Source organism: Lutra lutra, chromosome 6 (assembly GCF_902655055.1).
Source record: "Lutra lutra chromosome 6, mLutLut1.2, whole genome shotgun sequence".
NCBI lineage: Eukaryota > Metazoa > Chordata > Mammalia > Carnivora > Mustelidae > Lutra > Lutra lutra.
In genome coordinates this window covers 20093054-20120126 of record NC_062283.1, presented here as the reverse complement: position 1 = coordinate 20120126, position 27073 = coordinate 20093054, and the positions used below count along the sequence as shown (strand labels likewise).

Sequence of the window (27073 nt, the reverse complement as noted above, 5' to 3'; positions counted from 1 at the left end):
TAAGGCGAGGAGCACAGAGTTAGAGACCTCCCTCAATTATTTTTAATCTCTTTGCAGATTCGTCAGGGCTCAGCAGCGTTTTCTCTCCGAGACAAAAGCTGGAGGGTGCTTGGGGCCTGGGTGTAGCCCTAGCAGCCTAATTGCTGAGTGACCCAGCCCTGAGGGAGGCGGGCCACCCACTCTTCAGAAAGAGGCCAGTTCTGAGCTGTGCACTGCTGGACCTTTCTCCTGATTTGGGCAGTATGCTCCCAGAGCTCAGAAATCCTTCTAGAGGCTGCAAAAGAGAGAGAGGACAGTAAAGAAGAAAATGGAAATTTCCCCTGTATTCTCTGCTCTCCACTTTCTTTGTTTTGAGTTGAAATGCGATGTTATGCTTCATAAAGGAGGGTGATCGAGGCCCCAGTGGTGAAGTGACATCGATTTTATTTTGTAAGTTTGTTTTTTTTTCCCCCATCCAGGAAGATTTAGTGTTTTTTTCACCTGAAGTATCTCAAGTCTCATCAGGGACACCAATGACTTCCATCTATGCAGTCCTCCCTGTGAAGTCGGAAAGAGCAGTTTTCTGTTCTGTAGAGCAATTTTGGGGACAGATGATTCGGGTCGATAACCAGGTGCTATGAGTACCTTCATTCACTTATTCATTCAGAAGGTATTTATTGGCTGCCTACTCTGTGCAAAATAGTGCCCTGCCCACAGGGACACAGCCAGCTGGGGAGACAAGATACAACATGCACGCGAAGTTTTAAAAACACTGCAAAGAACAAGGGCCCGTGCCATCGCTTGCCAAGTGAAATGCAGAAGGGAAGAGCTCCTGCTTGCCTGGAGTGGTCCCTTAGCCCTGTCTGATCTGGCGGTGCTGGTGCTGGAGGAGGCCCTCCCAGCACATAGACCTCTACCCCTTGCAAGCTCTCACCCTCCTCCTCTCCAGAACGGGGACAACGAGGGGTATCCCACACTTATTGGAAACAGTAAGTATGGCTGATGTTACTCTTCCCATTCCATTCCATGAGGCCCCCACGGGCTTGTGCTCTGCCCCTGCCCCCACCCCAGAACCCAGCTCCCCACCCCTATCCACTTCTTACACTGTCAGGACAGTCTGACCCCTTCTCTACCACCCTCCCTAGCCACGTCACGGGAAGTATCCTCTCTTGGCACATAGTGGGGACTTGGTCAACCTGTGTGGAATCGGGGAACAAAGAGCCTTCTGGGACAGAGAGTAGAAGCGTGGTCTGAGCTAAGACTGGAATGTGCTTGGGTGAGTCAGAAGACAGTGAATCAACCTGTTCAGTTGGAGTCGAGGGTGGGTCAGGGAGAAACAGAGAAAGACAGACAGGGATCCCATTGGGGCACATCTTGCGTGTCCATGCGGCAGGCTGAGGCTCAGGGCTTGGTTCTGCTGGGACAGGGAGATGTGGCGGGTTTAGACCAGGGGAAACATGGGCGGAACTTCAACCTGGGTCACTGTGGGATGATGGGACGGGCAAATGTTTACTCAAGACAGGGTGCTGGCCATTCTCAGAGTGGGAATATAAAGGCAAAGATACAGTAAGTGTGTGTGTGTGTGTGTGTGTGTGTGTGTGTGTGTCTATATTCCACTAAAGAGCATTTAGCCACTAATCAGACAATGACATTTATAATTTAAAAACCCAGACAAGTTTCATTCAGGCTATGATAGAAGGATCTCAGCCTCTGAGCAAGGATTGATCCGAAACTCTGACCTTTCACTCCTAAGGATGCCAGCCTTGTGAATGAGGCCAGTTATCTGCACTTGAAAGGGATTCTCTCTGGAGAATGGATGGATGGGGAAGGAGTGGGGAGTCCGAGCTCCTTCCTATTTTTTGTGCTTGCTCTGACTCTCAGGAGACTCCTGGCAAAAAGGTTTTTCTGGAGGGAATAGGAGTCTGAGTGTGTGTGTATGTGGTGTGTGCGTGCGTGCGTGCGTGCTCACACACACACCCCTATCCCTCGCCACTGCCCAGTGCTTGTGGGTGTGACTTCCCTCCTGCTTCTCCAGATCTTATCTAGAGCTAAACACTTCCAGCTGCTGCTGATCCTAAACTCTGTTGAGAGAGTCTGGAAGTGGCAGCGGGGGTGGGGGGGTGCTCTGTAAACCTGGGCCTGAAAAAAACCACGAATCCACACTTGTGGGAGAAGAGGGATGGGGCAGGTTTCAACAAACCTCTTGGCCCGCAGGCGAAGAGCTCATGGCAAAAATGACTATTCGAAGAAAGCTCGGGTGTGCCAACTTCTAAACTTTTTCCAGGATGAATTAATTTGGCAATGATGATTGCTCATGTTGGCAAACAGAGGGGGAATGGAAAATGCACGGTAAAAGAGGAGGTAGAGGGAGAAAGGTGTGTGGGGAAGGGGGTACGGGGAATGCACAGAGGGGAAGGACAGTTGAGTGGATCAGCAGACAGAGGAGAGAGGACACCAGGAAGGTGACTGAGAAGTGCATGGGCTGGGAAAGGAAGGATTTACTCTTTCTTGGGCTAATCTGATCTCTCCAATCTCCAACTCCCTTTGGGAGTCTTGTCTAGAATTGCAAGTGGTCTGCTAAGGGCACAAAGGCGTCTGGTCTTTGATTACTTCCTTCTGAAAGGTCATTTGTGCTAATTTGAAACAAACAATAACCACTGCTCTCCTGTATTGAGGGGCTTCTACATGGAAGGGCATTGCACATTTCATGCTCATTACGGGTCTCTGAGGGATGCGCCATTCTTTCCTCCTCCACTTAGCTCTGAAGCCTGAGCACTTGACGGTGAATAAGTGACAGAGCTCAGAAGTTGACCCCCCATGGGCTGGCTCCAGAGCTCACCAGCTTAGCCAGCATCTAATCTGTCCCCTGTCCGCATCTCCCTGTCCCTGTTTGTAGTCTATTAACAAGTCTATTGAGGGTTGTGTACAATAGGCTTTTCTCAGATTTCGAAGGAAAAACACTTTTCGCTACAGCAGAATCCCTAGTACATGCCAGGAGCCGGGCTTAATGCTTATTTCCTCAAATACCTCCCATCCTTGGATGTAGCCATGACTTTGTCACTTACAGCTTGACGTTTTGGAGGAAGAAGTAATTTGCCACAGGTTACAGAGGTAATATGTCTCAGAGCCTGGGATCCAAAACCCAGATCTGTCTGACCTCAGAGCTCTTCCCACTCTTTCCCTCCCACCACTTGTCCACAAGCCCCCGGGGGCTTTCTCAAACTCAGAGGCATTGCAGGATGGAGGTTGCTCAGGTGACCTCTGGGGCGGAGCAGGTAGGTTTCCTGTTATGTCCCTTCCCTTCCCCTCCTGCCTTCTCGACATCTCAGTAGTGTGTTCCAGCATCTTGCTACTCAACGAGGGTTCCCAGAGCAGTAGCATGAGATCACCAGGGAGGGAACTTGCTGGAAAGCAGAGCTTCAAGCCCCACCCACCTACCCAAGCAGACTCTGCATAACCTCCAGGAGACTCTAGTTCTACCAATGTCTGAGAACCACTGGTCTAGTCCCAACTCCAAACTCTCTGACCCAGGAACTGGCAGTGCAGCTCCTACAAGTAACAGTTATTGTATAGTTTCTATCTTTTTTGGGGGGGGGGTGTCTCATTCAATCTGGAGTATGAACCCAATTTCCAGGGGATCCAGCTTCAGTAGAGGGGGCAGGAATTTTCGAATCATTAACCCTCTGGAGTCTACCACGGACTTCTCCCTTCCAGTTTCAGAAATAAAGCAGATTTAATTTATTCAGTGAATGAGTACGAGTCTTATATTATAAATTAATGGATTTCCCATTAGCTTCTCTAGCTCAACCAGTTTAAACCTCAACTGCTCAGCTCCCCTCAGAGATATTCCTCTTTTTGAATTTCATCGTCCAGTTGGAGCTATCACTGCCCCGCCCTCAACCCAGGCATTCCTTTTGGCTCCACCTTCCTTGGCAATCTTTCCCATCACCTACATGTGAAGGCTGAGACGTGGCCTTTCTCACTATGCTCCCTTATGCTCCCTTCCATCAGTTCACCAAGACAATGGTGTTAGCTCTCAAACTTTCTTCTGTTACCCTTCACAATGAACGTTTTTCACCAGCAAAAATGAGTTTATTCAGACAGGGAAGAAAATCACAACTCGGGATGCCCAAGCCACTGGAAAAGGGTGGGCACGGAGCGGATCCCTCTTTTATAGAGAAAAGGTGGGGTGGAGTTGGGAGTTATTATAAACTAAAAGCCCATTGGAGTAAGTTCCCAGTGTGATGGCTTCTCACTGGCTGAGTTGTGACAGCCTCCCATTGGCTGGGCTGCTGCTGGGGAAGAAGGAAACCTTTCTTCCTCGCGCTGGTGCAGTAAAGTCTCATCCTTGCCAGGTACTCGCTCCTTGTTGGGGGGTCTGCGGTGGAGCGTGGTTGTGTGTGAGAGCACTCCCTGCCGGCCTCTGACTCAGTTTTAGTGAGGTTTCACCCTCCCCAACCTCTGTACTCCAGGTAGCACAGAGCACGAGGCAGCGGGCTTTCTCTGTCTTTTGTATGACTTTAGATCACTCCTTTTCCCATTTAAACACCATTAGTGGCTCCCTTTGGCCTACAGAACAAAATCAAGATGTTTTCTGATTTGATTCTCTGCTATTTTAAAAAATTTCCTTCTGGTAGATTTTTTTTTTTTCTTTTTAAAGATTTTATTTATTAATTTGAGAAAGATAGAGTGAAAAAGAACACAAGCAGGGGGAGCGGCAGAGGGAGAGGGAGCAGCAGCCTCCCCGCTGAGCAGGGAGCCCAACCAGGGACTCTATCCCAGGACCCTGGGACCATGACACGAGCCACAGGCAGCTGCTTAAGTGACTGAGCCACCAGGCACCCTTGGTGGATACTTTTAAATTGAACCTTTCCAATTCCAACCAGATAGAAGCACCTGCTATGCCTGAACCTCCTTGGAGCTTTCTCACCTCGGAGCTTTGGCTCAGGCATTCATTGGCCTGGAGTACTCTTCTCCTGCCTTCACATGTCCCTGTGGCTGCATCCCTGATTTCTGTCCCTCTCCCCACCCTGCCACTAGAAGTGATCATCCCCACCCCCACTCCAGACACCTTTGTCCCTTTTCTGTACCTCAAATATGACACTTTTCACGATCTTCCTCAGACCTTGTATTTCTTCTATACTAGAAAGCAAACTCTTTCAATAAAAGCCACCTGTGTACTTATTTAAAAAATTTTTAAAAAACTTTTTACCACTATGACTTTTTAATTTAATTGAAGTCTTCCTGTGGTAAAATGCACAAAACATAAAACTCCCGCTGAGGAGTCAAGATGGCGGAGAAGTAGCAGCTGAGACTACTTCGGGTAGCGGGAGATCAGCTAAATAGCTTATCTAAAGATTGCAAACACCTACAAATCCAACGGGAAATTGAAGAGAAGAAGAACAGCAATTCCAGAAACAGAAAATCAACCACTTTCTGCAAGGTAGGACTGGCGGAGAAGTGAATCCAAAGCGACGGGAAGATAGACCGCGGGGGGAGGGGCCGGCTCCCGGCGAGCGGCGGAGCAACGGAGCAAAATCAGGACTTTTAAAAGTCTGTTCCGCTGAGGGACATCGCTCCAGAGGCTTAACTGGAAGCCCAGGCCGGGTCAGCGCGGCCTCAGGTCCCGCAGGGTCGCAGAAGGATCGGGGGTGTCTGAGTGTCGCAAGCTTACCGGTATTAGAACGGGGAAGCCGGCTGCAGAGACAGAGCCGAGGAGTGACTCTCAGCTCGGGGTTGCGTTGAACCGGTCTCAGGCTCGGTCAGCTCGGAGCGTGGCCGGAGGCCAGAGTGGCGGGAGTCTTTGGGCGCTGTTCTCTGAGGGCGCACTGAGGAGTGGGGCCCCGGGCGCTCGGCTCCTCCGGGCCGGAGACCGGGAGGCCGCCATCTTTATTCCCGTCCACCGGACTCTACGGAAAGCGCTCAGGGAACAAAAGCTCCCGAAAGCGAACCCCAGCGGATTACTCAGCACGGCCCCGGGTAAGGGCGGTGCAACTCCGCCTGGGGCAAAGACGCTTGAGAATCACTACAACGGGCCCCTCCCCCAGAAGATCTACGGGAAACCCAGCCAGGACCAAGTTCACCTACCAAGGAGAGCGGCGGAATTCCAGAGGAGAAGAAAGCAAAGCACGGAACTCATGGCTTTCTCCCCATGATTTTTTAGCCTTGCAGTTAATTTAATTTTTTTTTTCTTTTTCAATTTTTTTTTTCTTTTTCTCTTCTTCTGCTGAATTTTTTTTAACTTTTACCGTTTTCTTTTTTTAACGTTTTTTAAATAGTTTATCTAATATATATATTTTTTTCCTCTTTTTATATTTTTTCTTTATCGGCTTTCTTTTTTTTAATAGTTTCTTTTTTTTTTTTTTTTCTTTCTTTCTGAACCCCTTTTTTCCCCTTTCTCCCCCCTCACAATTCGGGATCTCTTCTGATTTCGCTAAAGCATATTTTCCTGGGGTTGTTGCCACCCTTTTAGTATTTTACTTGCTCCTTCATAAACTCTTATCTGGACAAAATGACAAGGCGGAAAAATTCACAACAAAAAAAAGAACAAGAGGCAGTACCAAAGGCTAGGGACCTAATCAATACAGACATTGGTAATATGTCAGATATAGAGTTCAGAATGACGATTCTCAAGGTTCTAGCCGGGCTTGAAAAAGGCATGGAAGATATTAAAGCAACCCTCTCAGGAGATATAAAAGCCCTTTCTGGAGAAATAAAAGAACTAAAATCTAACCAAGTTGAAATCAAAAAAGCTATTAATGAGGTGCAATCAAAAATGGAGGCTCTCACTGCTAGGATAAATGAGGCAGAAGAAAGAATTAGCGATATAGAAGACCAAATGACAGAGAATAAAGAAGCTGAGCAAAAGAGGGACAAACAGCTACTGGACCACGAGGGGAGAATTCGAGAGATAAGTGACACCATAAGACGAAACAACATTAGAATAATTGGGATTCCAGAAGAAGAGGAAACAGAGAGGGGAGCAGAAGGTATATTGGAGAGAATTATTAGAGAGAATTTCCCCAATATGGCAAAGGGAACAAGCATCCAAATTCAGGAGGTTCAGAGAACCCCCCTCAAAATCAATACGAATAGGTCCACACCCCGTCACCTAATAGTAAAATTGACAAGTCTTAGTGACAAAGAAAAGATCCTGAAAGCAGCCCGGGAAAAGAAGTCTGTAACGTACAATGGTAAAAATATTAGATTGGCAGCAGACTTATCTACAGAGACCTGGCAGGCCAGAAAGAGCTGGCATGATATATTCAGAGTACTAAATGAGAAAAACATGCAGCCAAGAATACTATATCCAGCTAGGCTATCATTGAAAATAGACGGAGAGATTAAAAGCTTCCAGGACAAACAAAAACTGAAAGAATTTGCAAATACCAAACCAGCTCTACAGGAAATATTGAAAGGGGTCCTCTAAGCAAAGAGAGACCCTCAAAGTAGTAGATCAGAAAGAAACAGAGACAATATACAATAACAGTCACCTTACAGGCAATACAATGGCACTAAATTCATATCTCTCAATACTTACCCTGAATGTTAATGGGCTAAATGCCCCAATCAAAAGACACAGGGTATCAGAATGGATAAAAAAACAGAAACCATCTATATGTTGCCTACAAGAAACTCATCTTAAACCCGAAGACACCTCCAGGTTTAAAGTGAGGGGGTGGAAAAGAATTTACCATGCTAATGGACATCAGAAGAAAGCAGGAGTGGCAATCCTTATAGCAGATCAATTAGATTTTAAGCCAAAGACTATAATAAGAGATGAGGAAGGACACTATATCATACTCAAAGGAACTGTCCAACAAGAAGATCTAACAATTTTAAATATCTATGCCCCTAACGTGGGAGCAGCCAACTATATAAACCAATTAATAACAAAATCAAAGAAACACATCGACAAGAATACAATAATAGTAGGGGATTTTAACACTCCCCTCACTGAAATGGACAGATCATCCAAGCAAAAGATCAACAAGGAAATCAAGGCCTTAAATGACACACTGGACCAGATGGACATCACAGATATATTCAGAACATTTCATCCCAAAGCAACAGAATACACATTCTTCTCTAGTGCACATGGAACATTCTCCAGAATAGATCACATTCTTGGTCCTAAATCAAGTCTCAACCGGTATCAAAAGATTGGGATCATTCCCTGCATATTTTCAGACCACAATGCTCTAAAGCTAGAACTCAATCACAAGAGGAAATTTGGAAAGAACCCAAATACATGGAGACTAAACAGCATCCTTCTAAAGAATGAATGGGTCAACCAGGAAATTAAAGAAGAATTGAAAAAATTTATGGAAACAAATGATAATGAAAACACAACGGTTCAAAATCTGTGGGACACAACAAAGGCAGTCCTGAGAGGAAAATATATAGCGGTACAAGCCTTTCTCAAGAAACAAGAAAGATCTCAGGTACACAACCTAACCCTACACCTAAAGGAGTTGGAGAAAGAACAAGAAAGAAACCCTAAACCCAGCAGGAGAAGAGAAATCATAAAGATCAGAGCAGAAATCAATGAAATAGAAACCAAAAAAACAATAGAACAAATCAACGAAACGAGGAGCTGGTTCTTTGAAAGAATTAATAAGATTGATAAACCCCTGGCCAGACTTATCAAAAAGAAAAGAGAAAGGACCCAAATAAATAAAATCATGAATGAAAGAGGAGAGATCACAACGAACACCAAAGAAATACAGACAATAATAAGAACATACTATGAGCAACTCTACGCCAACAAATTTGACAATCTGGAAGAAATGGATGCATTCCTAGAGACATATAAACTACCACAACTGAACCAGGAAGAAATAGAAAGCCTGAACAGACCCATAAGCAGTAAGGAGATTGAAACAGTCATCAAAAATCTCCAAACAAACAAAAGCCCAGGGCCAGACGGCTTCCCGGGGGAATTCTACCAAACATTTAAAGAAGAACTAATTCCTATTCTCCTGAAACTGTTCCACAAAATAGAAATAGAAGGAAAACTTCCAAACTCATTTTATGAGGCCAGCATCACCTTGATCCCAAAACCAGACAAGGATCCCAACAAAAAAGAGAACTACAGACCAATATCCTTGATGAACACAGATGCAAAAATTCTCGCCAAAATACTAGCCAATAGGATTCAACAGTACATTAAAAGGATTATTCACCACGACCAAGTGGGATTTATTCCAGGGCTGCAAGGCTGGTTCAACATCCGCAAATCAATCAATGTGATACAACACATTAATAAAAGAAAGAACAAGAACCATATGATACTCTCCATAGATGCTGAAAAAGCATTTGACAAAGTACAGCATCCTTTCCTGATCAAAACTCTTCAAAATGTAGGGATAGACGGCACATACCTCAATATTATCAAAGCCATCTATGAAAAACCCACCGCAAATATCATTCTCAATGGAGAAAAACTGAAAGCTTTTCCGCTAAGGTCAGGAACACGGCAGGGATGTCCGTTATCACCACTGCTATTCAACATAGTACTAGAAGTCCTAGCCTCAGCAATCAGACAACAAAAGGAAATTAAAGGCATCCAAATCGGCAAAGAAGAAGTCAAACTATCACTCTTCGCAGATGATATGATACTCTATGTGGAAAACCCAAAAGACTCCACTCCAAAACTGCTAGAACTTGTTCAGGAATTCAGTAAAGTGTCAGGATATAAAATCAATGCACAGAAATCAGTTGCATTTCTCTACACCAACAACAAGACAGAAGAAAGAGAAATTAAGGAGTCCATCCCATTTACAATTGCACCCAAAACTATAAGATACTTAGGAATAAACCTAACCAAAGAGACTAAGAATCTATACTCAGAAAACTATAAAGTACTCATGAAAGAAATTGAGGAAGACACAAAGAAATGGAAAAATGTTCCATGCTCCTGGATTGGAAGAATAAATATTGTGAAAATGTCTATGCTACCTAAAGCAATCTACACATTTAATGCAATTCCTATCAAAGTAACATCCATTTTTTTCAAAGAAATGGAACAAATAATCCTAAAATTTATATGGAACCAGAAAAGACCTCGAATAGCCAAAGGAATATTGAAAAAGAAAGCCAAAGTTGGTGGCATCACAATTCCGGACTTCAAGCTCTATTACAAAGCTGTCATCATCAAGACAGCATGGTACTGGCACAAAAACAGACACATAGATCAATGGAACAGAATAGAGAGCCCAGAAATGGACCCTCAACTCTATGGTCAACTCATCTTCGACAAAGCAGGAAAGAATGTCCAATGGAACAAAGACAGCCTCTTCAATAAATGGTGTTGGGAAAATTGGACAGCCACATGCAGAAAAATGAAATTGGATCATTTCCTTACACCACACACGAAAATAGACTCAAAATGGATGAAGGATCTCAATGTGAGAAAGGAATCCATCAAAATCCTCGAGGAGAACACAGGCAGCAACCTCTTCGACGTCAGCCGCAGCAACATCTTCCTAGGAACATCACCAAAGGCAAGGGAAGCAAGGGCAAAAATGAACTTTTGGGATTTTATCAAGATCAAAAGCTTTTGCACAGCAAAGGAAACAGTGAACAAAACCAAAAGACAACTGACAGAATGGGAGAAGATATTTGCAAATGACATATCAGATAAAGGGTTAGTGTCCAAAATCTATAAAGAACTTAGCAAACTCAACACCCAAAGAACAAATAATCCAATCAAGAAATGGGCCGAGGACATGAACAGACATTTCTGCAAAGAAGACATCCAGATGGCTAACAGACACATGAAAAAGTGCTCCATATCACTCGGCATCAGGGAAATACAAATCAAAACCACCATGAGATATCACCTCACACCAGTCAGAATGGCTAAAATTAACAAGTCAGGAAATGACAGATGCTGGCGAGGATGCGGAGAAAGGGGAACCCTCCTACACTGTTGGTGGGAATGCAAGCTGGTGCAACCACTCTGGAAAACAGCATGGAGGTTCCTCAAAATGTTGAAAATAGAACTACCCTATGACCCTGCAATTGCACTGCTGGGTATTTACCCTAAAGATACAAACATAGTGATCCGAAGGGGTACATGCACCCGAATGTTTATAGCAGCAATGTCTACAATAGCCAAACTATGGAAAGAACCTAGATGTCCATCTACAGACGAATGGATAAAGAAGATGTGGTATATATACACAATGGAATACTATGCAGCCATCAAAAGAAATGAAATCTTGCCATTTGCGACGACGTGGATGGAACTAGAGGGTATCATGCTTAGCGAAATAAGTCAATCGGAGAAAGACAACTATCATATGATCTCCCTGATATGAGGGAGAGGAGATGAAACATGGGGGGTTGAGGGGGTAGGAGAAGAGTAAATGAAACAAGATGGGATTGGGAGGGAGACAAACCATAAGTGACTCTTAATCTCACAAAACAAACTGAGGGTTGATGGGGGGAGGGGGTTGGGAGAGGGCGTGGGGTTATGGATATTGGGGAGGGTATGTGCTATGGTTGTGAAGTGTGTAAACCTGGCGATTCGCATACCTGTACCCCTGGGGATAAAAATATATGTTTATAAAGCTGTAAAAAAAAAAAATAAAAAAAAAAAAAAAAAAAAAAAAAAAAAAAAAAAGAAAGAAAGAAAGAAAGGATGAATACCCAAGTTTTGTAGCAACATGGACGGGACTGGAAGAGATTATGCTGAGTGAAATAAGTCAAGCAGAGAGAGTCAATTATCATATGGTTTCACTTATTTGTGGAGCATAACAAATAGCATGGAGGACAAGGGGAGATGGAGAGGGGAGTTGAGGGAAATTGGAAGGGGAGGTGAACCATGAGAGACTATGGACTCTGAAAAACGATCTGGGAATTTTGAAGGGGTGGGGGGTGGGAGGTTGGGGCACCAGGTGGTGGGTATTGTGGAGGGCACAGATTGCATGGAGCACTGGGTGCTGTTATGCTGAAAAATAAAAAAATTATAAAAAAAAAAAAAAAAAAAAAAAAAAAAAAAAAAAAAACTCCCGCTGAACAGGCAGCCCAATGCAGGGCTCCATCTCAGGACCCTGGGATCATGACCTGAGCCAAAGGCAGATCCTTAATGACTGAGCCACCCAGGTGCCCCAAAACTTACTATTTTAAACATGTGTAAGTGTACAGTCATCAAAGCTAAACACAGCTGGGCATTTTTATTCACAGATCTTATTCACTAATGACTGTGGTTGGAGAAACAGCTGAGCCTCCCTCCCGATTTGCCAGGGATGACCCAGGATTTTATTTTATTTTATTTTAATTTTATTTATTTATTTTTTGACCCAGGATTTTAAAGAGAGAGTCAGGAGTACACTTATCTTGATGAGCACTGAGAAATATGCTGAATTATTGAACCACTATATTGTCCACCTGGAACTAACATAACTCCATATGGTAGCTATGCTGGAATTAAAATAAAATAATAATAAAAATAAAAATAAAGGGAGAATGAAGGAGTGGGGAAGGAAAGCCAGCAGGGACTCATGCAGGGGCCAGAAGGTGAAATGTTACAAAAAGCTGGTAAGAATATTTTTCAATGAACTTGGAGTTAGGACAGCTGTGTCTTCGAATCACATTTATTGGAGGCTTCTACTTCTCTAAAGACTGGAAACCAGAGGCCCTATCCTTCTTGATGATGACATTTAAAAAAAATGGCTTTTGGGCACCTAGGTGGCTCAGTCAGTTAAATGTCTGACTTTGGTTCTGGGATCGAGCCCCGTTTGCTGTCTCCCTGCTCAGTGGGGAGAATGCTTCTCCCTCTCCCCCTGCCCCTCCCCCCTGCTCATGTTCTTTCTGTCTCTCTCTCAAATAAATAAAATATTAAAATAAATAAATAAAAGCCATTAGGTCCTAGAGAAGGAGACTCCCGGGTTGTAGCAGAGACATACATCTCAACATCTCAACGGAGGAAAGATTTACAATTTGAAGCTTTTTTTTTGGTACATACTCTAAGAAAGGGAGGTATTAATTAGGTGTTAGCTGAAACTGAGGGCGAATTCTTTTGACAACCTTGAGTTTTTCCAGACAGGATCTCAAGGGGAGGGCTAGGTTGGCCCAGAGACGAGGGCCTTGGCTGCCAGAAGCCCTGTCAGGGTTTCGTCAAGTCTCTTGGTGCAGGTGTTTGAATGGCGTCTCTCCTGCAGAGAGTTGATGGGAGTCCTTCGGGTCAGTGGCATGGAGTACACCCATCTCCACCATCCCTCTCCAGAACTTTTTTCATTCTGCAAAACAGATTCTGTACCCATGAAACACTAATCTCGGGCGCCTGGGTGGCTCAGTGGGTTAAGCCACTGCCTTCGGCTCAGGTCATGATCTCAGGATCCTGGGATCGAGTCCCGCATCGGGCTCTCTGCTCCGCAGGGAGCCTGCTTCTTCCTCTCTCTCTGCCTACTTGTGATCTCTGTCTGTCAAATAAATAAAATCTTAAAAAAAAAAAAAGAAACACTAATCTCCCCCCATTCCTTCCTCCCCTCAGCCCCTGGCAACCACCCGTCCACTTTCTGTCGTTATGAATTTGATGACTCCAGGTACAAGTGGAATCATACAGTATTTGTCTTTTTGTGACTGGTTCAATTCACAGAGCATAATGTTCTCCAAGGTTTAGCCATAATGTAGCTTGTGTCAGAATTTCCTTCCTTATTAAGGCTGAGTAATAGTTCATCCCCTTGTATGTATAGACCACATTTTGTTTATCTCTTCATCTGCGGATGGACACTTTGTTTCCACCATTTTGCTTTTGTGACTAGTGCTGCTATGAACATAAAAATTTACAAATACTGCTCCAAGACCCTGATCTCAATTATTTTGCTTATTTACTTTTGCATCTTCAGGGCTGGTCCCCTTTTAGTTCCTCAATAAATGCTTGTTAAAAAAATTTTATTGAGTGACTTCCTTGGCAGTGGGAATGGCCATAGTAAGTTGGCTGAGGCCCACCGTGGAGAGATTCCCAGAGGTCCAAGGGGACCACACAGTCAGTGTCCTGGGGGTAACAGAGCTGGTCGCTGAGCTGAGGGGCCCAGCTGGAGAGGTAGGGCCCCTTCGCTGAGGCTCAGTTCCGGGCAGTGGCCTGTTGATCCCTCGCTGGCCTCTGAAGCCTGTGGCCACAGTAAGCCTCTGTTCGCAAGCTCCTTCTGCAACACTCTCACCTCCTTTATATCTGAGATCTCTTATCTCCTCCTCCATGAGATCTTCCCCAATGACCACGGCAGCCCCCTGGCTACCTCACTCTCTAGTGTAACACTCTGTTCATAACCTTTAGAGCCTTATTGTAGGTTGGAATTGTTTCATTTGCTCCCATGTTTATTTACTGTCTGCTCTCCATTTATGGTCTGGTCTCTGTAAGCACCATGGGGATAGGGGGCTTGTCCGTCTGTATCCAAGCAGTGCTTGGCGCATAGTAGGTGGTAAAAAAAAGACCAGAGGGAGTAATGATCTGTTTGTTTACACAAGGAATGTCCGCACATCTGGTTGTAATCTAAACAGTGCTGGGTGGGGGGGAGGCATTGACCCCAACTGGTTATCTGAGACGTCAGTGACTTGAGGAGGGCCTTGCAAAAGATCCCTAAAGCAAGCAGCTGGAGGAAGTTGTGGCAGGCGACTAGGACTCAGGCAACAGGATGATCTGAGTGGGAAGCTGGTGGTCCAGGCAGAGGACACACCAAGGACCTGGACCCTAAACCTGAGTTCAGGCACAAGGCTCCATTCTTTAGAGGAGCCGATGAGAGTGCACAGGACTTAAGCAAGATGAATCAGAGAAGAGGTTGGTGCCCCTGGACTGGGGCTGGGCCCACAGAGTGCTGACAGGAGGGCCTAGGGCAGAAGGCAAGCTCTCTGCCTGTCCTGATTTAGGCAGGCTGACCCAGAGCCTGAGGTGGAGATAAACAGCTTCAGCATTGTGATTACAGAGCAATGGGAGCCAGAAACCAGGCTGGCCATTATAGAAAGCTGTATACACACATGCCATGCTTATTTATACAAACACACATGCCATGCTTATTTATACATATATAAATTATAAATTTATAATTTATATTTAATATTTTTATTTATATAAAATAAATATAAAATTTATTTATATAATATTCATATATTATATTATTATAACTTTATATAATAGAAATTATATGATTTATATATTTTTATATATTAAATATATAAAATGGTATGTGTATATATATGGTGTGTGTATAAATATATATGTGTATATGTTTGTATACACATATATATTATAAAAATTTTCTTTAAGTAATCTCTACACCCAACATGGGTCTCAAACCCATGACCCCAAGATCAAGAGTTGCACGCTCTTCCAACTGAGCCAGCCAGGCACCCCAAGCATGGTGTATTTTTTAAATGGTGTTTCATGGAATATAAAAAACACAGACCCTAATGGAAAGGGTGAAAAGAAATGTGTTAAAACTTCAGTTTCTTTTTCAACAAAAGAAGGCATAAGCAAGCAGAGAATCAAACAGATAAGCGCACACCCATGTCCATGGCAACATTATTCCCACTAGCCAAAAGGTGGAAGCATCTGAAGTATCCATTCACAGATGAATGGCTCAAGAAATATGTTATGGATATAGAGTGGTTATAATATTATTCTGCCACAAAACAGGAGTGAGCTGGAGGGGAGAGGGGATGGGGCTTAAGTACCCTTAAATGATGGCGACAGAGTTTCAGATTTGCAAGATGAAAAGCGTTCTGGGAGCGGATGGTGGTGATGGTCGCACAACAGTGTGAATCTACTTAGTTCCACTCAGCCGTGCATTTAAAAATGGGTAAGGGGCTCAAGTTTATGGTCTTTGCACTTTACAATTAAAAGACATCGAAGGAAATTCAGACGCAGACTACAGCATAGATGTGACTTGAAGACCTTACGCTCAGTGAACTAAGCCACTCACAAAGAGACAAATACTTTTAAGATTCCACTGGCATGGGTTTCCTAGAATGGTCAGAGTCAGAGGGACAGAAAGTAGATGGTGGTTGCCAGGGACTGGAGGGAGAGGAGATGGGGAGGTAGTGTATCATGTGTATAGAGTTTCAGTTTGGGAAGATGAAAACTTTCAGGAAATGGATAGCGTCCATTCACAGCGTCATAGCCTAACGCTGTGAATTTATCATGTCATTGAATTAATTGTACACTAAACATGGCCAAAATGATGAATTTAATGTACGTATATTTTACCACAGTGAAAAAAAAAATATAGCCTACACAAAGGCAAAGGCCAGGAGGAGATATCTGTTGTTTTTCTATCTGCAGATGTTTATTTATACTGGCTGGAAACATCAAGTTTCTGGATCCGAGAACAGACTGATGATTTGTTCACATATTGGTCTTGGTGCCAATTCTCAACAGACAACGCAGTGAGGACCAGATGTACCCTGCATGTACCGGGGCTTGAAACGCAGTGAGGAACTCTAATATGATGGATCTCGGAGCATGAATAGAAGTTGCCACACATCTGTTCCTCCCACCCTGGAGGTGGAAGGAGAGACTTTTGCTCTCCAATGTCAACAAAACTCTGGGGAGAGGCAAGGAAGGTCTCTGGGTTTTTACAACCATCTGGAATGTAAACATCTGGCTCAGGGTTTATCATCTTTGGAAAATGATGAGAAAATGGGTCTGGGGAGAAAGAGAGCAGTCTCTGTCTTTGTAGCATGTCAATATCTGTGTCTCAGAAAGGTCTGGGCAGTGCAGGAACACGGAGACATCCAGCGAGCATTGCCTCCCAGCAATATCCATAACATATGTAACCATAAAAGGATTCATACACAGAATATTTAACTCCTACAAATAAGCAAGGAGAAGACAATCCTATGGATGAAAGAATGGAAGATGCTAATTTCCAGAAGAGGAATTCCAGTTGGCTAATAAGCATATGAAAACCTCATGAGACTTAATAATTAGGGAAATTCAAATTAAGATGGGCACCAAACACATACTGAAATATTTCAGAATTAAAAGACATGAAGCAAAGTGCTATGTTGTCAGGTTATAGGAACCTGTGAAAAGAATGAAAGTGTGACTTATATGAAATGTCCAGAAAGGCAAATCTAGAGGGACAGAAAGTAGATCAGTATTTGTTCAGGGCGAGGGAGATAGGGAGGGGTTTAAAAATGGGGGGGGGGATGGCTAAAAGGAGCCAAAGCTCCTTCTGGGGGTAATGAAAATATTCTAGAAGTGATTGTGGTGATGGATAGGCAACTCTGAATATACTTCTAAAAGTCATTGAATTATACACTTCATTATTTTCTTAAGACTATTTGACAGAGACAGTACAAGCATGGGAAGTGGGGGCAGAAGGAGAGGGAAAAGCAGACTCCTGCTGAGCAGGGAGCCGGTCATGGGGTTCGATCCCAGGACCCTGAGATCATAACCTGAGCTGAAGGCAAATGCTTAACCAACTGAGCCACCCAGGTGCCCTGAATACACACTTTAAATGAGTGAATTGTCTGGTATACCAATTGTATCTCAATGGCTGTTATAAAGGGGAATGGGGAGAGCATTTGCTTCCTACCAGAAAGTAAAGTCTGACTATTTTGTGTGTTGAGGAAGATGTGCAGGGAGAAATAGGAGCTTGCCCCACGGCTTTGGGACATGTCTGCTGGGACACTTTGGAAGAGCACACTGGCTGCTTTTAGTAAAGTTAAAGGCACACCTATTCTGTGTCCCAACATCTGCATTCCTAGGTAAAGAATCTGGGACATGTGTCCAAGGAGCCTTTGCAAGGATGATCATGGCAACCTTGTCTATAAGAGTGAACATTTTAAGGGACTTCAATGCCCATGAACAGAAGAACAGATAAATACAATTCAATCCATATTGAGGAATACTATACACCAACTTAATATGAATCAACTACACGTACCTCCATGGAAACCTGTCCCAAACATAATGTTGGGTGAAAAAAAACACATTTTCAAGAAGATGGCTTCAGTGGGATGCCATTAATAGAAAGCCACGCAAAACCAATGACAGACGTTCATTATCACGCAGCATGTGGAGTGAGGGTATAAAGGACGCCCGAAATGACAAATTGCAAAGTCACGATGATGACCAGCTCTGGAAAGAGGAGGACCAAGAGGACCAGGAAGGAGCACACGGCCAACATTTAACTGTACCTGTACACGGATTTCTTTCAAAATATTTAATGGCGATATTTGAGAAAGCTGGCATATACATTTTGCAATATGATCTGCCCTTTTCTGGACATTTGAAATATTTGCCAGGATGAGAGGGAAAGATGAAGCAGAATCTGTAGGGCAGGAGCTAGAGCTGGAGGGGCTGCTCCCTCCATCCCCCAATCCTCTTCCCCGGCGGGGGAGGACACCGGATGGACTGCCCCGCGGGCTGTAGACGTTGCCAGATGCACACTCGGCTCTGATCCTTGATGTCTGGTCTGGCAGAAACCCGGGTAAGCCTCCTCCGGCAGCGGCTGCCTCCCGCGCAGCTCTGGCCATGGTGGGTTGAAGTCTGCGGTGTCTGCAAAGAATCGGGATTTGCCATACACCTTATCATTTAGAAATTGTGCCCCGGGGCCTCAACTGCCTCTTCGTCTACAGGCTGGGAGACCTAAACACGGAGACTGCTCGCAGGACTCCGACATTCCGGAGGCGTGGAGAAGCCTCACCGGGTTATCAGCGTTACCACGACAACGGTGGGGGCCGGGAATAACACCGCAGAGGCGAAAGGTCAAGTCAAACACTGATAAGTATCCGCTGCGCAGCCTCTCCCGTGTCTGGACTGTGTACCTGAGACACCCGGGATGGCTGGTTGGAGGGTAATTTTTCTTTTCACCCCCAAGTGACCTCCTACTAATGTTTCTCCTTTTTTCGGAGTGTTGCCTTGGAATGCTCTTAGCACACAATTATATGTGGTCCCACGCTTTTAAAGGATCGTGTCTGTTAACTACGGTTAAGTATGATCAGAGATGATGCGTCTCTCTAGTTTGTTTAAGCTTTAAACCACCACCACTCTCTCACCTCCCTCCAGTGCCTCGATGTGCCAACCTTAGCATGATTTGCAAATTAGGCTCGAAAGAGTCGGAATAATTAAACTCAGAATGATTAAAGACTCAGAATAATTAAGCGCCCAGAAAGCTGGTGCGGGGGGGAGGGGCGGGGAATGGATAGGCTCCAAGTGTTCGTTTTCAAGAAGGGCATTGTCTGCGAGCAGCTTGCCCCGTCTAGCTCCTTGCTACTCAAAGTGTGGTCCTTGGACCAAGAATCTGAGGCCCCACCCAGACTATTGGATTGGATTCTGCATTTTAATAGATCCCCCACGTGACTCCTGTACAGCGAGTTCGAGTTCGGGGAAATAGTTTTACAGCCTGAGGTGACTGCCTTCCAAAAGACCGCTGGCGTCCTGAGAAATAAGGTTTTCCAAAAGGGGAGACACTCCCAGGGACATTCAGGAAGAAAAGCTTTCCTAAAAGCAACGCAAACACATTCTCTGAGATGTCCTAAATCACTGCGTTATTTGCAGATTACGTTTTGTACAAAATTGTTATTCCTTTTCTTCCCACCCATTAGACTATGTGAGTTCGATTACCAAAAAAAAGGCAGGAGGGAGGGTGGTGGTTAAAAGTAACATGGAAGTGCTGAGTTCTCGTTGGACCATGATCTTGTGCTAATACCCAATGCGACCATGACCCCCATTGTGCCTTAGTTTCTCTGACTTGGAAATAGCCCAGATCATTTCCCAGGGCCTGCACCAGGATTCGCCAGCTTATGCTTTTGAGGACTTTGAGGTCCGCGGATGAAAGGCAAGGTCTAGGCGTTATTGGGGCCATGCTGCAAGGGCTGGGCCCACTCCTGATTCAGCAGCCTCCTTGCACTAGGAGTGCAGTGCGCTCACTTTTATCTCAGTCCCTGACTGCTCTGGAGGAAAGGATGGGGAAGGCAGGTAGGTGGGGCAAGGGAGATAAAGCAGCTTCATTTACCCGATGAGTCAGAGGAAGCTTCATTTGTGGCCAGTGGAGCCATTATTCACCCAACCCAGCACTCCCACCACCGGCTGAGAGGAGCAGGAATTTCTCACTTCACTTCTGTCTGTGTGTGGGGGTGGGGGAGGGTTGTGTATCCATGTCCCCTCATCTCCCTGTGGTGGCGGCAATGACAGAATGACGTTATTTTTTTTTTTTAAAGATTTTATTTATTTATTTGACAGAGAGAGATCACAAGCAGATGGAGAGGCAGGCAGAGAAAGAGAGAGAGGGAAGCAGGCTCCCTGCTGAGCAGAGAGCCCGATGCGGGCCTCGATCCCAGGACCCTGAGATCATGACCTGAGCCGAAGGCAGCGGCTTAACCCACTGAGCCACCCAGGCGCCCCAGAATGACGTTATTAAGCTGCCCTTTGTGTAGCAATGGAAGTGAGTGGATGGCCGTGACTCTCAAAGTAATTTTTTAGAGAAAAGTATGAAATCAAATGTTGGTATATGAATGGCTCTCACAGAATCTTCTTGGAGAAGTGACTGCAGACGGGCTGCTTGCAGAGCAAAACATATCTCAGGGACGACTGACTTTAGGTTTACACAAAAGCCTGAATTCCCAAAACAGCTTAGGAGGAAAAGGTGTGATTCCTCACCTTACACAGGATACTTTGGTTTTACAAAGAGACTCATTCAGGGGCACCTGGGTGGCTCAGTCGGTTTAGTGTCTGACTGTTGATTTGGGCTCAGGTCATGAGCTCAAGGACATCGTGGGATCGAAGCCTGCATCGGGCTCTGAGCTCAGCAGAAAGTCTGCTTGGGATTCTCTCTCTCTCCCACTTCCTCATCTCCCTCCCTCTCTCTCAAATAATAAAGAAACAAACAAATACATAAATCTTTAATAAAATAAAATAAAATAAATAAACCTTTAAAAAAACCCCAAAAAGCAAACCCCCACCCCCCCAAAAAAAACAAAGGGACTCATTCAGGGCTCCTTTTTTTTTTTTTTAATTGCAGGAAATAAAGGTGGCATAAAACATTCCATCTTCCCTACTGTTCCATGTGCAGGTCAGTGGCATTAAGCACACTGATGTTGTTGTCAAACCATCACTACCATCCGTCTCCAGAACTTTACCTTACAGAACAGGAGCCCTGCATCTGTTAAAAATAACCACATCCCAGCAGCCGCCATTTTACTTTCCCTCTCTACGAATGACTACTCGTGTGTCGGTTTCCTCCTCCTTCTCTTCCCCTCCCCCTCTCCTCCCCCTCTTGCCCCTCCCCTCCTCCCCTTCTCCTTCTTCTCCTTTTCCTCCTCCTCTTCCTCCTTCTTCCTTTAGAATTTCCTTTCTTTTTAAGGCTACATAATATTATACTCCATTTTATTTATCCATTCATTTGTGGATGGACACATTGGTTATTTCCATCCTTTTGGACATTGAGAATAATGCAGCTACGAATATGGGTGCAGAAATACCTCTTTGAGTCCTTCCTTTCAATTCTTTTTGGGTAAATGTCCAGCAGCGGAACTCTAGTATCCGGAAGTAATTCTGTGTTTCATTTTTGAGAAACCACTGTACTGTTTTGGTTCTAGTTTCTCCACATCCTCACCAACATGTTTTTTTCTTTTCTTTTCCTTTCTTTCTTTATTTCTTAACCAGGTCACCTTAATGGGTGTGAGATGTCTGGGTTCTTTCAAGCAGCAATATTTAAAAATGTGATTCTGTTTATCAAAAAGCAATTTGGGCCCCAAATTTAAATAACTGGATGAATCAAAGGATATAATAAAATCTCTAGGATCTCTTGGTGATACTTTAAAGGTGGGATGAAGCTTAGGTGCAGAAGGTCAAGTTAATTATTTGCCCAAGTTTGTGGTCAGTCTCATTTTGAGTCTTGCAAGGCCTCTCTTGTGGTTCTCCCTTCCCCATCCCTGTCCCCTTTGCAGCTCTGTCCTCTCCAACCACAGACGAGGCAATGTAGCTGCTGAGTTATTTTTGTTGTTGTTGTTGTTTAGTATTTAGGAAAAGAAAATTTTTTTTAAGTAGGCTCCATGCCCAACGTGGGGCTTGAACTCACAGCCATGAGATGGAGAGTCGAATGCTCTATTGAATGAGCCAACCAGATACCCCATGACTACTGAGTTACCAACATGGGATTGTCATCAGAGGTCACAATTGTCCTCAAAATTTTTGAAAATAGCTTTCTGTTAATGACCTCGCGGTTCACCTGTCCTTTTCTCAGTGTGTGAGAGTGGAAAGGCTTTGCTCTTACCTCTCTTGAAGCAGGTGGAATAGTGTGGCAGACACCTACAGGCTGATGAAGGGTGTCGCTGAAGGCTGATTGAAGGCAATGGGAACCACATTAGGGCACCTCATTCTACTTGCCAGGGAGCTCAGTCCATCTGAGGAGGCGGGAGGTAGGGAGGGGAGAAGCAGCAGGCATGAAGGTGGCAGGAGGAGGAGGAGGCCAGTGGCCAGGAAGGGGAGACCCTGCCTGGAAGAACAGAGAAGTTTAAGTGATTAAAGCTCAGTGATTCTGGCTGATAAAGGACGCAGAGATACCGACCATAGTCATTACTGTTGCTTTGATTATATTTCCCCAGACAGGAAGCAAGAGTTCAATGTCATTTAAGCATTCAGTGGTCATTTATTGAGGACTTGCTATGGGCCAAGTGCTGGAGTTATAAATGAGCATGGTGCCTGCTCTCTAGTATCTCATGTCTTTGGAAATGCCTGCTTTTAAAAAAGGCTAAGTAAGAGACACCTGGGTGGCTCAGATGGTTAACCATCTTTTTCAGCTCAGGTCATGATCTCCAGGTCCTGGCATCGGGCCCCACGTTGGGCTCCCTGCTCAGTGGGGAGTCTACTTCTCTCTTTGCCTCTACTTCTCCACCTGCTTGTACTCTTTCTCTCTCTTTCCCTTTCAAATGAATGAATAAAATCTTAAAAAAAAAAGGCAAAGTAAAACTCTCAGTTAGTTTCAGAAGCATCAAAAATAATGAAGAATGTAGATTTTCATGAAGTCTTACTTGATTTTTGTTATATTGGGTACAGAGATACATGAAGTTTTTGCCTTGAGAATTCACGTTCCCAAAGGCCCATGGGGTCAAACGGCATTGAAGGCAAATAGCCAAAACTCAAACCTGGAATCCAGTGTAAGTGGGGCCCCAGCTGAGGAACTCGGGGTCAGGGTGGATGGAGAAACAGAACACAAGGCAGGGACCCAAATATCAGGGCTGGAGGCAGTGTGGGACAAGCTCAAGACCAAACATAAGTGGTCTTATGCCAAATGGATATGGATTAAGAATGGGAAAATTGCCTCTGATTTATTTGCTATGTAATTTTTTGGGGGGGGGGAGTCATACTTAAAAATACAGAAGGGAAATACACCAAAAATATTAACAGGATTAAGCCTTGGTGGAGGGATTATGGGTAACCTGATTTTCTTCTTCATAACTTTTCATATTTTAAAATTTTATAACAAACAGTATTAATTTTATAATCTGAAAAAATGCTATTTTTAAAAAGATTTTATTTTATTTATTTGACAGAGAGAGAGAGAGACAGCGAGAGAGGGAACACAAGCAGCAGGAGAGGGAGAGGCAGAAGCAGACTTCCCACTGAGCAGGGAGCCCGATGCAGGGCTCGATCCCAGGACTCTGGGATCACAGCCTAAGCCGAAGGCAGATGCTTAACTACTGAGCCACCCAGGACCCCAAAAATGCTATTTTTACTTTTATTTTTTTAAATTTTTAAATTAACATATAATGTATTATTTGCCCCAGGGGTACAGGTCTGTGAATCACCAGGTTAACACACTTCACATCACTCACCATAGCACATACCCTCCCCAGTGTTCATAACCCAACCACCCTCTCCCTACCCACGTCCCCCTGTCAACCCTCAGTTTATTTTGTGAGATTAAGAGTCTCTTATGGTTTGTCTCCCTCCCAATCCCATCTTGTTTCACTTATTCTTTTCCTACCCCCTAAACCCCCCACGTTGCATCTCCACTCCCTCGTATCAGGGAGATCATATGATAGTTGTCTTTCTCCGATTGACTTATTTCGCTAAGCATGATACCCTCTAGTTCCATCCACGTCGTCGCAAATGGCAAGATTTCATTTCTTTTGATGGCTGCATAGTATTCCATTGTGTATATATACCACATCTTCTTTATCCATTCGTCTGTTGATGGACATCTAGGTTCTTTCCATAGTTTGGCTATTGTAGACATTGCTGCTATAAACATTCGGGTGCACGTGCCCCTTCAGATCACTGCATTTGTATTTTTAGGGTAAATACCCAGTAGTGCAATTGCTGGGTCGTAGGGTAGCTCTATTTTCAACTTTCAAAAATGCTATTTTTAAAACATGAAAGGCGGGTGCCTGGGTGGCTCAGTGGGTTAAGACGCTGCCTTCGGCTCGGGTCATGATCTCAGGGTCCTGGGATCGAGTCCCGCGTCGGGCTCTCTGCTCGGCGGGGAGCCTGCTTCCCTCTCTCTCTCTCTCTGCCTGCCTCTTCATCTACTTGTGATCTCTCTCTGTCAAATAAATAAATAAAAATCTTTAAAAAAAAATAAAATAAAACATGAAAGGAAATATGAGAAAAGGGCTGGATGATGAGAATAATGTTGTATTTTTTTTTAAATGGTAGGAAACTGAATATTGGTAGGCAAAGTATCCAGAAATAACACTGGAGAAGCAGGGATCATATGCCAAGCTTAACTTCGTCACAAACTGGGAATAATCCTGTCATTTTCTCCAATCTATTTATCATATAATCGAGGAATAGATCTGAGAGAGACAGGTGTGTGTGTGTGTGTGTGTGTGTGCCCTACTGGAAAATGACTTCTTTAATGTGATAGATAATTTCATCTTGAAATTATAGCGTGAGGGCAAACAAATATTAAGAGTTCTAATTCTTAGTTGTGACTTAAAAAAAAAAGATTTATTTATTTATTTATTTGAGAGAGAGAGAGAGAACACAAGTAGGAGGGAGAGAGAATCTCAAGCAGACTCCACACAGAGCAGGGAGCCCTACTTGGGGCTCGATCTCACAACCTTGAAATCACCCAATCTGAAACCAAGAGTCGGACACTTAACTGACTACCTGCCCAACATCCCTTAATTCTGACATCTTTATTCATGAAAAGAAGATTTGATGTCTCTGATGAGAGAGTGACATATTCTAAAAAGAAGAAAGGTCACTAGTAACCTGAATAGAGTTTTTAAGTTTACTTTGCTAAGAGGGGAGTTTAATCCTTTAAAGACATGCATGGCTAATTTTAGAATTTAGTTTTAATGAATATTTGTGTGTTGGTAGGGAGATAGATGGAAATCGTATTTGGGGCACAGATCCTTGTTTTAAATACAAATTCCCTTTTATTAGCCTCCTGGGAAGGGGACCTGCTTTGCTTCGCACCAAATCTCCAAACAAAAGAAACAAGGTGTTGGTCTTACAGGTGGCTGCCTGTGTCGGCAAGCGAACGCACATCCTGTCACTGGTGGAGAAGAGGGCCTTGCTGCTTTCCACACCCATTCCAGACTTGCAAGAAAGAAAGTCTCCCCAGAAACTGGAAGGGATCCAGAAGACATGGGCAGACCTGCAGGTCTGTCTTGAGAGAGAACTGTGTTCTTTCATTTCTCAGATCTATTGAAGCCTTGAGAAGATTAATTGAGGGACTGCTTGCCTAGAAGGCATTTCAGGGAGGCAGGCTCAGTCCTGGATCAGCAATGTTCCAGGCTCTCTGGAGAGACACACATTGTACCCACCTGGGCACCTCGTGGGTAAAATCCCCCGAACCACGGCTACTGACTTGGGGCTTTGTGGACCCTCTGAACACTTTCGGGCCTAAGAAACCCAGTAACCAAAGCCCTGGGTAAGCTCTTCCTTTCCTTGTGATGTCTTCATAATAAGCTGGGGTGAATGGTTACAGCTACGTTTGAGAATTTATTGGTGTAACTCTTAATTTAATTCTCTCAATGGAAAATAAATTATTCTTCTATAACACAAAATCTGAGTTTAGAACCCATCTAGGATTTTTCAGTATCCCAGGGTTAACATAACAATCCCACTGACTTTCTTTTCAATGCAGCTGTCCGTCAGGGTGCTGGGATGGGGTTTTCCTGCCAAGGGACTCAGCTCGACAAATCTGGCCACAGAAAGAATATTGGTGAACGTGTTAAAAATAATAGGCAATGCCGTGCAAGATACTTGGCCCATCTTTAGCCGCCTTCATTTGCCTGAGTGAAATAAAGCAAAGAGCGGTAAGTCAGGATTTTTTTTTTTTTGGTAGATTTTGGCATTTTTTTAAAAAAGACTTTATTTATTTATCTGATTAGAGAGAGCTCACAAGTAGGCAGAGAGGCAGGCAGAGAGAGAGGGTCCTTGGACCCTGAGATCATGACCTGAGTCGAAGGCAGAGGCTTTAACCCACTGAGCCACCCAGGTGCCCCGATTTTAGCATCTTTATAGATAATATTTAGTTCCTAAATTTTAGGTCTATTAATGAAATTTTGTGTATACTGTGATGTAAGGGTACATATACATATTACACATATATATAATATATATAAATAATAAAATATATAATAAATATATAAATTAAATAAAAAAAATAATATATAAATATAATATATACATAATAAAATATATAAATAAAATAAAATTAAAATTAAATATATAAATATATATATCCTTCACATCTTTGTTCTTTTATATATATAAAATATATATATGTTCTTATATATATATGTGTATATATATTATATATATATGTGTGTGTGTATATATGTTAAGTGGGTGATCCTTCCTAAACTGTGTATGTGTATATATATGTATATATATTATATGTATATATATGTGCATATATATACATGCATATATAATATATATGAATATATATGAAGGATATATATATATATATATCCTTCACATCTTTGCTCATATATATATATATTTTTGTTCATATATATTATTATGGATATGAACAAAGATGTGAAGGATATGTAAATCAATTGATCATAAAGGTAAGGGTTTATTTCTGAATATTCTGTTCTGTTCTATTGACCCATCTGTCTGTACTCATGCCAATACAAGACTGTCTTAATGTCTATGGCTTTATAGCAAGTTTTGAAA

General features: G+C 43.6%; 1 long non-coding RNA gene across 1 annotated transcript; it reads left to right on the top strand.

Moving 5' to 3' along the window:
• Window positions 1–739: 739 nt before the first annotated feature.
• On the top strand, window positions 740–25870 carry LOC125102670 (uncharacterized). The gene is made up of 2 exons (XR_007128165.1): window positions 740–968; window positions 25398–25870. It is a non-coding gene; the product is annotated as an uncharacterized LOC125102670 (long non-coding RNA).
• Window positions 25871–27073: the final 1203 nt, after the last annotated feature.